Below are 11,822 nucleotides of genomic sequence, written 5' to 3'. Positions count from 1 at the left end.
GTTGGAGTTTAGAGACAGGCTGTGTTGGGCTAAACTCCTTATTCCTGTTTTCAGCCCTTGAGTAATAATCAGAAGCTTTCTCTGAAGAGAGTGGGGTCAGCTGTCAGACTCCTAGGTATCTACCGGCCAGTAGGGCTGGGATTAAATGCAGCAGCCAGGAGATACGGGATGGAGCAAGAGGTCACCTTGTCCCTTTGTTGCTGCCTGGAGAGATGCTTGTCCATGTGCTAGTGGGACAAAAGCTGTGACTTTGTGGCCAGAGGATGTCTCTGACCCTGCCTTGGTTCCCTGAGGGTGGAGGGACAGCAGGGTCTCCCCAGTTCCTTGACCAGAGAAGGAAACCCCACCCCCCACTCCCATGCCCTTGCTCTCTGACGTCCTCCCAGGACTCATTCCAGAGGAGGTTCTTCAGGATGAACGTCCAGGCCCCACCCCGACTCCTGGAGCTGGGCGCACAGTGCCTGCTGCGCAATGAGGCCTTGGCCATCATGGCTCTGGAGGAGCTGCCCATCGAGCTCTTTCCACCACTGTTTATGGAGGCCTTTGCTGGAAGGCACACAGAGGCCCTGAAGGCGATGGTGCAGGCCTGGCCCTTCCCCTGCCTCCCACTGGGGGCCCTGATGCAGGACCACCAGCCTCATCTGGACACCTTCCAGGCAGCACTCGATGGTCTGGATGTCCTGCTTGCTCAGGAGGTCCGCCCCAGGTAAGGTCAACCTGGCAGACTGGTGAGGCCTGGGGGTGTAAGCAAGGTGCAGACAGGGCAGGTGGATGAGGACTCATATGGAAACAGGCAATTGGATGTATAGGACTGGTTGAGGGGGAGAGGGCAGAAAAAGCATGTGGGCCACCCCCCATTATCCCTTAAAGTGGGAACCAAGGGGGACCTAGAAGCCAGAGGAGCTGTGGTGCGTGGAGTGCAGAGCACTCATGGGGTCCTGGTGCCCATTGGCCTCTGCATGGCTCAGCCTTTCCCCTGCGGCCCCACAGGCGGTGGAAGCTGCAGGTGCTGGACTTGCGCCGGAAAACCCACCAGGACTTCTGGACCCTGTGGTCCGGGATGAAGGTCAGTGTTTGCTCACTGCTGGAGCCTGAGCCAGCCCAACCAATGCAGAAGAGGTGCAGGGTGGAGGCGCAGGCGGGGCTGAAGCCAGAGCAGGCCCCTGTGGAGGTGCTGGTCGACCTGTGCATCAAGGAGGACACTCTGGATGAGACCCTCAGCTACCTGCTGAAGAAGGCCAAGAAGAGGGGGAAGCTGCTGCACATCCGCTGCCAGAAGCTGAGGATCTTCACCATGCCCATGCAGAGCATCAGGAAGATCCTGCAGGTGGTGCAGCTGGACTCCATTCAGGACCTGGAGGTCAACTGCATCTGGAAGCTGGCCACGCTGAGCAGGTTCCTGCCGCACCTGGGCCGGATGGGCAACCTGCGCCGGCTGCTGCTGTCTCGCATCCACATATTGCCACATACCACCCCGGACCAGGAGAACTGCGTCAACCAGCTCAGTGCACAGTTCCTGAACCTGCCCCACCTGCAGGAGCTCTACCTGGACTCCATCTCCTTCCTCGAGGGCCGCCTGCACCAGGTGCTCAGGTGAGGTGTGGCGCCAGCTCTGCAGCAAAACCTGGCCTCTTTCATTTCTTTACCATCGGGGTGTCTATTTGTGCCTGCTGGGGACATGGCCAGTGTGCACAGGCCACTTGGAAGTCCTCACGGTATGGCCACTCTGTCCCCGGGCTTCTTGTCAGGTCACCTCCCTGGTTAGGGTCAGAGGCGTGGCCTAGGTTAGATGCTGCCAAATGGGACTTGTGCTGGGAGTCCGCATAGTGGGGGTCAGGTGTGATGCCCTTGGGAATTCTTTCCGAGAGAGTGATGTCTTAGCTGAGACGATGACAGAGAATGACAAAGAATTGTAGGTGATGATGGATGAATTGTAGGTGATGATGGATGGTTTGTGGCCCCCGGATATCTGGGGGATATGCACCCAGGGATCGTCTGTAACTGCTGGGACCCACCAGCCCATGTCTACTGCATCCAGCCTGCTGTTGAATTCAACTAGCCGTGTCCTGTACAAACATCTTAATTCCTGTGAACAAAATACTAGTAAGCTGAAATAGGCAAATAATCTTTGTTTACAGTTTGTTTCCCACATTAAAAATAGTTCATCATTTTGTGCAGGGGGAGGTCATAACCATATGAGCATGACCTTCCCCCTGGAAGAACCCCTGCCTTCCTGTCAAGGAGGTGAGAGGCCAGCTCCAAGCCAGTGAGATCCCCTGTGTTCCTGTGAAAGGGGCCTCTCCTCCCCATATCCCTCTGCCCGCCACCTCTGCCCCTGACACTGACTGCTCTGTCTTTCCCCAGGTGCCTGAACACCCCTCTGGAGACCCTGTCGATCACCAATTGCCTGATTTCGGAGTCAGACCTGACATACCTGTCGCAGTGCCCGAGCGTCAGCCTGCTGAAGGACCTTGGCCTCAGCGGGGTCAACCTGACCAGCCTCAACTTGGAGTCCCTGCAGGTCCTGATTGAGAGGACCTCAGCCACCCTGCAGGAACTGGACCTGGATGAGTGCGGCATCATGGACTCTCAGTTCAGTGCCCTCTTACCCTCCCTGAGCGGCTGCTCCCAGCTCACCACCTTCAGCTTCTGTGGCAACCCCATCTCTATGGCTGTGCTGGAGAGCCTGCTGCACCACACCATGGGGCTGAGTAAGCTGAGCCACGTGCTGTACCCTGCACCCCTGGAGAGCTATGAGGATGTGCATGGCACCCTGCACCTGGGCCTCTGGCTCAGCTGCATGCCCGGCTCAAGCAGCTTCTGTGCAAGTCTGGGCGGCCCAGCATGTTCTGGGTCAGCGCCAGCCCCTGTCCACACTGCGGTGACCAGATCCTCTATGACACCGAGCCCATCCTGTGCCCCTGCTACTTGCCCGACTAGCCCAGCTCATGAGTGGCAGGCTGAGAATGAACACAACAGTTTCAGACAATTTTTCAGTGTAAGCAGGAGAAAGTGATTTAGAGTGGGCAGTGGGGGAGGGCTTGGTGGGATTTTTGGAGAGATATGTTCCTACACAGTTAGAAATGTGAATCTGATTTTTGGAGGGGGAATTTTGGGCTTGGTAGGGTGATGGGGTCATTACCCCTCTGTTGGATTGTTACAAAGAAATAAAGGGAACTTCAATGTCAATCATTTGGTGTCCTCTGTGACCTGTGACCATGATTCTCCCCTTTAAATTCATGACTCTCCTGTTAGTGGTTCTATAAAACGGCCTGAGCATGAGTGGGGCCTAGATGCTCTCTGATAGGCCAGGATCAGCTAAAGGAGTTCAGGGCACCATCTTTCCACTCCCTGTGGTTCTCATTTCCAGGGCATCCACCTCCTCACTTATTTCTGAGGCTGTTCAATCTGTCATCATATACAAGGTGCATCCTCAGGGCCTGGACTGAACTAAGTGTCCAGGAGTGAGCACCGCTGGTGGGAATCTTCTTCCAAGGAACCCCTACTACTAACCCCACCCAGGCACTGGGGTTTTCCTCAGTGGATCCAGCAGATGCAAAACCTCCATCTCGGGCCATGGGCAGTGCCAAGATGGGTTCACTGTACAACGTCAGGCCCGGAGTCCTGGGGCATATTCACCAGCAGACCATCTGGAGCCTTTGGGACACACCAGCCCGTGCCCACCTTCCCACTGCTCAGCTGGATCTGATTCTTTGGGAATCAATGGACTGTAGCCTCCCAGCGTTCTCTGCCCATGGAATTCTACAGGTGGGAATACTGCAGTGGGTAGTCATTCTCTTTTCCAGGAGATCGTCCTAACCCAGGCAGATTTTTTACCATCTGAGCTGCCAGGGAAGCCTCCAGTTTCTAAGAGAAAACCCAACATCCTTGAATCCATTGTCTAAGTGTGCTTTTATGCCACTAATATTACCACAGGTTTTATTTTGTTTTTATATTAATAAAAACTTCACACACAATTATTTTTTCAAAGGCTGATGGAAATCCATTCCCAATTGTCAAAAAAAGTCACTTCTGAGTTGAGTATTTCAGTGTTGATTCATCTGTACCTTTTTTTTTTTTTCTTAATCCTTAAGTTTTTACCTTAAGCCACATGGTAAAGATAAAATTTCCTCCAAATCCTGGTTATCTGCCAATTTGACAGCATTAAGGCTTTTAACAAATTCTCTTTACCCATCAGACCTCTTTGCTGAGACCTAGTCCTCTGAGATTCAGAGATATTTAGTAACTAAAACAAAATAATGATAATAAGATCACCCCTTCAGAGTGGAGGGCTCCAACTACACCACTTTTTCTGACCAATGGAGCTGAAACCAGCATGGACCAGCCAAAGTTTAATCTAGGAATGTCCTGGAAATTAGTATCATTTTGATTTGAGCTTTCCTGGTAGCTCAGATGGTAAAGAACCCACCAGCAATGCAGTAGACTCAGGCTTAGTCCCTGAATCGGGAAGATCCTCTGGAGAAGGGAGTGGTTACCCACTCCAGTATTCTTTACTGGATAATTCCATAGAGGAGCCTATGGAATTGTTGGGCTACAGTACATGGAGTCACAAAGAATCAGACAGGACTGACTAACACTTTCACTTTACCTTTAATAATGTGGGTAAGCAGGTGGTGCAAGTTGTCATTGAGTTTTTCAATGTGTCATGGTCCATTAAGGTTCAGTCCCTCTCTGTACCACCCTTGCATTTAACCTGTGAAACCATCCTTTTACGATTTCTTACTAAACGAATTAGAACTGAGAGCAGAAGTAGCAAGAAGCCAGACGCTCTGGACTGATTAGGTGAGGATCAAGGAGGACAGTGAAATAGCCGGCTTAAACCAAGTATTAAAAAAAACTAAGTTTGTGGCATCTGGTCCCTTACTCCATGGCAAATAAAAGGGGAAAAGGTGGAAGTACTGACAGATTTCCTCTTCTTGGCCTGTGCAATCACTGCAATGGTGATTGAAACCATGAAATCAAAAGACAGTTGCTTCTTGTCAGGAAAGCTGTGAAAAACTTAGTGTGTGGAAAAGCAGAGACATTACTCTGCTGACAAAGGTCTCTATAGTCAAGGCTATGGTCTTCCTAGTGGTCATGTACGATTGTGAGAGATGGACCACAAAGAAGGCAGAGTGCCACAGATTTTTGCCTTCGAGTTGTGGTGTTGGTGAAGACTCCTGAGTGTCCCTTGGACAACAAGGAGATCAAACCAGTCAATCTTAAGGGAAATCAACCCTGAATACTTGTTAGAAGGAATGATGCTGAAGCTGAAGGTCCACTATATTGATCATCTGATGGCAACAGCTGACTCACTGGGAAAGTCTCTGATTCTGGGCAAGATTGAGGGCAGAAGGAGAAGAGGGTGATAGAGAATGAGATGGATGGATGGCATCACCAATGCAATAGACATGAACTTGGGCAAACTTCAGGAGATGGTAATGGACAGCAAGACCTGGCATGTTGCAGTTCATGGGGTTTCAGATACAACTGGGCAAATGAACAACAACAATCTCTTGATATAAAGATGTCCCAGGGAGAGTAGAAGAGGAAAAGGTTTGTGAGAACAATGGAAATGCCTGGCTCTCCCCTAGAGATGGATAAAGTCGGAAGAGGCTGGCCACCTGGATTAGTGCCCTCTTGAAAGGTGTGCTTTCTGGCCACCTTGTAGAGTCCACTTCTCATACAGCCCTTATCTGTAGGGCTGATCTCCTACTGGGTACCAGGTGCTCAGTTGGTGTGAGGTGCCCAGCCCTGTTGGTGGACACTCAGGCTGATCACATGTCTCTCCATGGTCACAAGCCTCGGGGAGCTTCCTCCCTGACCACAGCAATGGACCTGCACTGGAGTTGACCCTGCAGTTGTCCATGGAAGGAAAAGTGGGAATAGGTCATGTCTGTCTTTCTTTTTTTGTTTTGTTTGTTGGCCAGCCTATGAAGCTTGCAGCTTCTAACCCCAACTAAGGATAGAATCTATGCACTCATCAGTGAAAGTACAGAGTCCTAACCATTGCAGAACTACCAGAGAGTTCCTAGTAGGTCATTTTTTGAGCCTGACAGATGGCCCAGAAATCTGATGTTGGCTTCTGAAAGGCAGCTTCTATGCGTCAGGCTTTGATGAAGTCACCAAACATTCCTCTCTCCCTGATCTCTGGGAGCCCTGTGATCATGGCCCATATCATAGAAACTTCTGGAGGTAGAGAGAAATGAAGGATGACATACCCCCTCCACTCATATTCCTCTTCTGGCTACAGACTCAAATGCCTTTCAATAAATTCACCTGCTCTCAACCCATCTACAGAAATCATGCTGTCCTCATTCCTGGAAACCTTACCTGCAGAAGAGATTGAACTCATGTCCTCTGCTTTTTCCTAACCTAACGTATGAAGGCTTTTTGGTACATCTGGTGATAAGCTTCATTGTATTCTGCTTGACAGCTGTGGGGTTTTATTCCTTTTTTTTTTTTTTTTAAAAAGACATACTCCCTTTCACATCCAGGATGGTTTGAGCACAGGCCTCACTCTGTTTTCAAGGTTCTGTCCCTCACAGTCTAGAAGAGAAGTAAAAGATGTTGGGGCCAGAAAGAGAGTTGGGTGGAGACCTTTAGCAGCAATGGTCTGCAAGAAGTGTTTCACAGGAGCAGGCTTCCTCCTGGAAAATCTGGGTGGGTGGGCATTTGTTGATGGGTGGGAGTCACGTGGGAGCTGAGTCATCACCTGTGTACATCCTGCCTGTCCTTGAGGTGAGCCCTCTCTAGGGACTCCCGATCTAAAGAATGTGTTAGGGTACTAAGGTCGCCACCAGAAATACCACAGATTTAAACAACAGAAAACTGTTTTCTCCCAGTTTTGGAGGCCCGAAGCCCAGAATCAAGGTGTTGACAGTGTGGTGTCTCTGGAGGTCTCTTTCCTTGATGCATAGACAGCTGCATTCTTGTGTCCTCCTGTCCCTTTATGTCCAAGCATCCTTGATGTCTTTTGTGTCCTAATTTCCTTTTTTTTTTTTTTTTTTTTGCTAGCTGTGATGCTTCCCTTCTGGGTCTTAGTTTCCAGACCACGATTTGACTTTGGGCCCTTGACAGTGAAAGTTCTGAGCCCTAACCACTGGCCTGCTAGGGAATTCCCCTCTCTCTTTTTATATGGAGAACCATCAGATTGGACTAGGGCCCACCCTAGTGACCTTGTTTTAACTTAATCACCTTGTTAAAGGTATTATTTCCAAATATGGTTACATTCCAAAGTGTTGGGTGCTAGGACTTCTACAGATATATTTTTAATTAATTAATTAATTTGACTGCACCAGGTCTTAGTTGTTTCACATGGGGGCTTTGGTCTTCCTGGCAGCATGTGGGATCTAGTCCCCTGACCAGGGACTGGAGCCCAGCCCCTTGCACTGGAAGTGCAGATTCTTAGCCACTGGACCACTGTGAAAGTCCCCTCAACATATGGAATTTTCAGGACACAGTAAAGCCCAAAACAGGGTTGATGGTGGGGTGATTTGCCTGGCTGCACATTTGCAATATACCTGCTCCTTAGAAATGTCTGAGACCTTTAATAACATTGACTCCCTGGTCCAATTCTTGGAGATACTGATTCTGTGGGTATGGAGTAAGATTGGCAGAGTCAACCAGAACATCAGTACTTTTCAAAAGCTCTCTAATACTCACTGTTTAATATGACACCTTATGCAGCCTGGGCAACACCTGGAGCTTGTGAGAAACTCAGACCTACAACTGTTGGACAAGAATGTGTTTTTGGACAAAACACATAGCAATTCCTTAGATTCACTGAGGGTTAAGAATCACAGCCCAGGAGATTTGAAAGTGTGGCCCAAATTGAGAAGTTTGGACCCAGATCGCTTGGCTTTGCTTATACCCTAACTTCTTTCAATATGAAGGACATCTAGAAGCTCTCAGAGAATGTGTGGGAGTCCTAGAATCTCTGAAGGGTGGTGGGGAGAATGAAGCTCCCAGCTCAAGCAACAACATGTGATTGGTGTATTGAATTACCAATAACCTGCTCCTCCCAAGGCAGGTGGTCAATGTGTCCAATGATGAAAAAATGAATTCTTGACCCTCCACCCTCAGGGTTTCCTGAAGGAGTAGATTCTTGGGTATTTTAAACATGTTTTTTATTGTTGTTCTCCCCTTGTAGCTCAACTGGTAAAGAATCTGCCTGCAATATGGGAGACCTGGCTTTACCCAGGGTTGGGAAGATCCCCTGGAGAAGGAAAATGTTACCCACTGCAGTATTCTAGCCTGGAGGATTCCATGGACTGTATTGTCCATGGAGTCATGAAGGGTCAGACACCACTGAGCGACTTTCACTTTCATTGTTGTGGTTTCATTGCTAAGTTGTGTCTGACTCTTTTGTGACCCCATAGACAGTAGCCTGCCAGGCTCCTCTGTCCATGGGATTTCCCAGGCAAGAATACTGGAGTGGGTTGCCATTTCTTCCTCCAGGGGATCTTTGCAACTCAGAGATTGAACCCAGGTCTCCTGCATTAACAGGTGGATTCTATACCTCTGCGACACCAGAGATCAATCTTTCCCAAAGTATTGGAGGATTTTACACCCTGGGATTCACTTCACTACAGAATCAAGTGCAGCAAACACTGAACTTTCAGATTCCCAGGCCCTCTCCTCTGGCAATCTGAGTTTCTTAGATGTGATATGCAGCCCTGGAATCTCTATGTTTAACAATGTCCCAGGTGATTCTGAAATTTGAGCAATTTCTAGAAGCATATGAAAATGAACGTGTTAGTTGGCCAGTTGTGTTCGGCTCTTTGCAAACCCATGGATAATAGCTCTACAGGCTCCTCTGTACATGGAATTCTCCAGGCAAGAATACTGGAGTGGCTAGCCTTTCCCTTCTCCAGGATGTCTTCCTGACCCAGGGATCAAACCTTGGTCTCCTGTACTGCAAGCAGATTTTTTACTGTCTGAGCCATCAGGGAAGCCTAGAAGCATAAATAAGTAGTCAAAATTTTCCTTTCTTTCCCTTAAGTTTTTGCAAACATTTTATAATTGACACCCAAAATGTTTTTGTTGTAAGTGTAAACACTGCAAAGGATGTAGCTTTTGCATACAATAAGAATAAACCCTTTAAGTAAGTAAAACTAGGAATTCTCTGGGAAACCAGTGCTTAGTGCTCAATGCTTTCACTCTGGTGACCTGGGTCAGTCCCTGGACAGGAAACTAAGATCCTGAAGGAAGTCTCATGGTGCTTCCATAAATAAATAAAACTGTTAATATCATGCTTTCAAATATATCCAGAAGAATGTAAATAACATAGAGTTTTTTCAAATATTTATTTTTATTTACTTATTTGGGTGCCTTGGGTATTAGTTGTGGCATGCAGCATCCTTTGTGGGTTCTACTGCCCTCTGTGTTGTGGGATCTTATTTCCCCAATCATGGATCAAACCCATGCTCCCTGCCTTGGAAGGCAGATTCTCAACCACTGAACCACCAGGGCATTCCCTAGCCTTGGGTTTTCATACTCACCAGCATTGGAGAAAGACATGGCAACCCACTTCAGTATTTTTGCCTGGAGAATTCCATGGATAGAGGAGCCTGGTTGGCTACAGTCCATGGGGTCACAAAGAGTCAGACACAACTGAGCAACTAGACACAGCACTCACCATCAACCATCTTAAAAGAGTATAAAATGATCTCTTTCTAATGGTCAGGTTTTTTTTTTTTTTCCTGTTTCATTGAGATGTAATGGACATATATTTTATAAATTTAAGGTGAACACATGTTGATTTGATAAGAACGGTATTTTTGATGTTATATCTGTTTATAGCACTTGAGATCACGTTCATTATTGAACTTCATTTTTTTTTCTAATTCAGTGACTGTTACCTTATAAGAAATGGAAATACACATATTTCTTCTCTAAAACCCTCCCTCCTCCTAAGAATCTGTGTGCATAAGGCTGTAAAGGCAGTGGGAGGGAAAGCTTGAGATATAATCTAGGTGGTGCAAAGGGGAAGGAGAGAGAAGAGGGGGAGTGAGGGAGGAAGGGGAGAAGGAGGGGGACCAGGGTGTGACCTAGCACCCCGACATGGTTTTAGAAAGCATGAGCCCTTGCCTAGATCAAGCTCCTGGAGTTCAGCATGAAATCCATGATGAGGACCCCAGGAATCCAGCAGGTGCTGAATCTTCAAGTGCAGATCACTTGGGAGTAAGCTTGCTTCCTGCCCTCCTCACCTTGCCCGCTCTGCCCCCCCCAACCTATCCCCCTTGCCCCTGGAAGAATACAGGGGTTTGCTGTTTGCAGCTGGTGAATTTTCTGGCATTGGAAGAGGACCCCTGCCTTTTTAGGTTCCTGATATCAGCCTGAGCTCTGTTGGAATAGCTGTGTAGACCGCCTTCCCCTGCCCTTAAGCTATTGAACCCCAAATAACTACAGATGCAGATAAATTGGAGATAAAGTGGTGGGCCTCTGGATGCCAGAGAGAGAAGTGGAGACTCTCACCACCCTGAGACCTGGACAACAGCCCCTGGGTGAAGCCCTGAAGCCCCATCCACATTCTTTCCTCTCTCTAGCAACTTGGTAGAAAGATTTCTAGTTGAAAGACTCGATGGGGGAAAACTGTTTCAGAAACCTGATTGGAGCCCGGGTTGGATACTATGGATTGGGTTAGAATGGGCTTTAAAAGATTTGGAATCTCCTGAAACAGCCTCACTGTAGGGGTTCATGGACACTGGACACAGGAAGTGGTGCTGGTATTTCCAGAGAAATCTCTCTGGGACGTGGAGACAAAAACACTCCAGCTTCACCCGCCACTGGGGCTCAGAATGGGATATGTTTAGCTTCACTGAGTCAACTGGACATCAGCAGCTGGTGAGCCATGGGGTTTGGAATACTTCATTTTGTTCTCTGAAGTCATGAGTCTGCAAAATTTCTCTATAAAGGGCTAGAAAGTAACCAGGAATTAAGGTCCATTCGGTCTTTGCCATTAGCAGTGTGAAACAACTTTGTGCAGTGGCAAATGATCGCAGTTGTGTTCCAAAAAAACTTTATTTGTGACACTGAAATTTAGACGTCATATAATTTTTACATGTCACAAAATGTTCCTTTGTTTCCCCCAAATAAAATAAAAAAGTAAAAATATTAAACGTATTTTTAAAAGTTAAAAAAAAAAAAAAAACATAAAAATCATTCTTAGCTTGCTGGTTGGGAGAAAAAAACAAACAGGAGGCATGCCAATTTGTCAATCCCTTTCTAAACCATTTGCCTATATAAGGCAGCTAGCATAGCATTAGTGGCTTGCTACACGAATTTAGTAGGCTGGATTCTGCTTATGAAAAATAGAATCTTCATTAAATCTAAGAAGACATCACCTGTAATCTACAACATTATTTGGTGTTTTGTTTGTTTGTTTTTGTCATTGTTGTTTGTTTTTTGCCACACACAAGCTGGAATCAAGATTGCTGGGAGAAATATCAATAACCTCAGATATGCAGATGACACCACCCTTATGGCAGAAAGTGAAGAGGAACTCAAAAGCCTCTTGATGAAAGTGAAAGTGGAGAGTGAAAAATTTGGCTTAAAGCTCAACATTCAGAAAACGAAGATCATGGCATCCAGTCTCACCACTTCATGGGAAATAGATGGGGAAACAGTGGAAACAGTGTCAGACTTTATTTTTCTGGGCTCCAAAATCACTACAGATGGTGACTGCAGCTATGAAATTAAAAGATGCTTACTCCTTGGAAGCAAAGTTATGACCAACCTAGATAGCATATTCAAAAGCAGAGACATTACTTTGCCAACAGAGGTCGTCTAGTCAAGGCTATGGTTTTTCCTGTGATCAT

At 47.4% G+C, this 11,822-nt stretch overlaps 1 pseudogene; it reads left to right on the top strand.

The window, feature by feature from the left end:
* Positions 1-413: 413 nt before the first annotated feature.
* On the top strand, positions 414-2,940 carry LOC138986743 (melanoma antigen preferentially expressed in tumors-like; annotated as a pseudogene).
* Positions 2,941-11,822: the final 8,882 nt, after the last annotated feature.

The sequence above is a fragment of the Bos mutus genome, unplaced genomic scaffold (assembly GCF_027580195.1).
Source record: "Bos mutus isolate GX-2022 unplaced genomic scaffold, NWIPB_WYAK_1.1 CTG1091, whole genome shotgun sequence".
NCBI lineage: Eukaryota > Metazoa > Chordata > Mammalia > Artiodactyla > Bovidae > Bos > Bos mutus.
The sequence above is the reverse complement of the archived record's forward strand: the minus strand, read 5'-3'. Positions and strand labels throughout refer to the sequence as shown.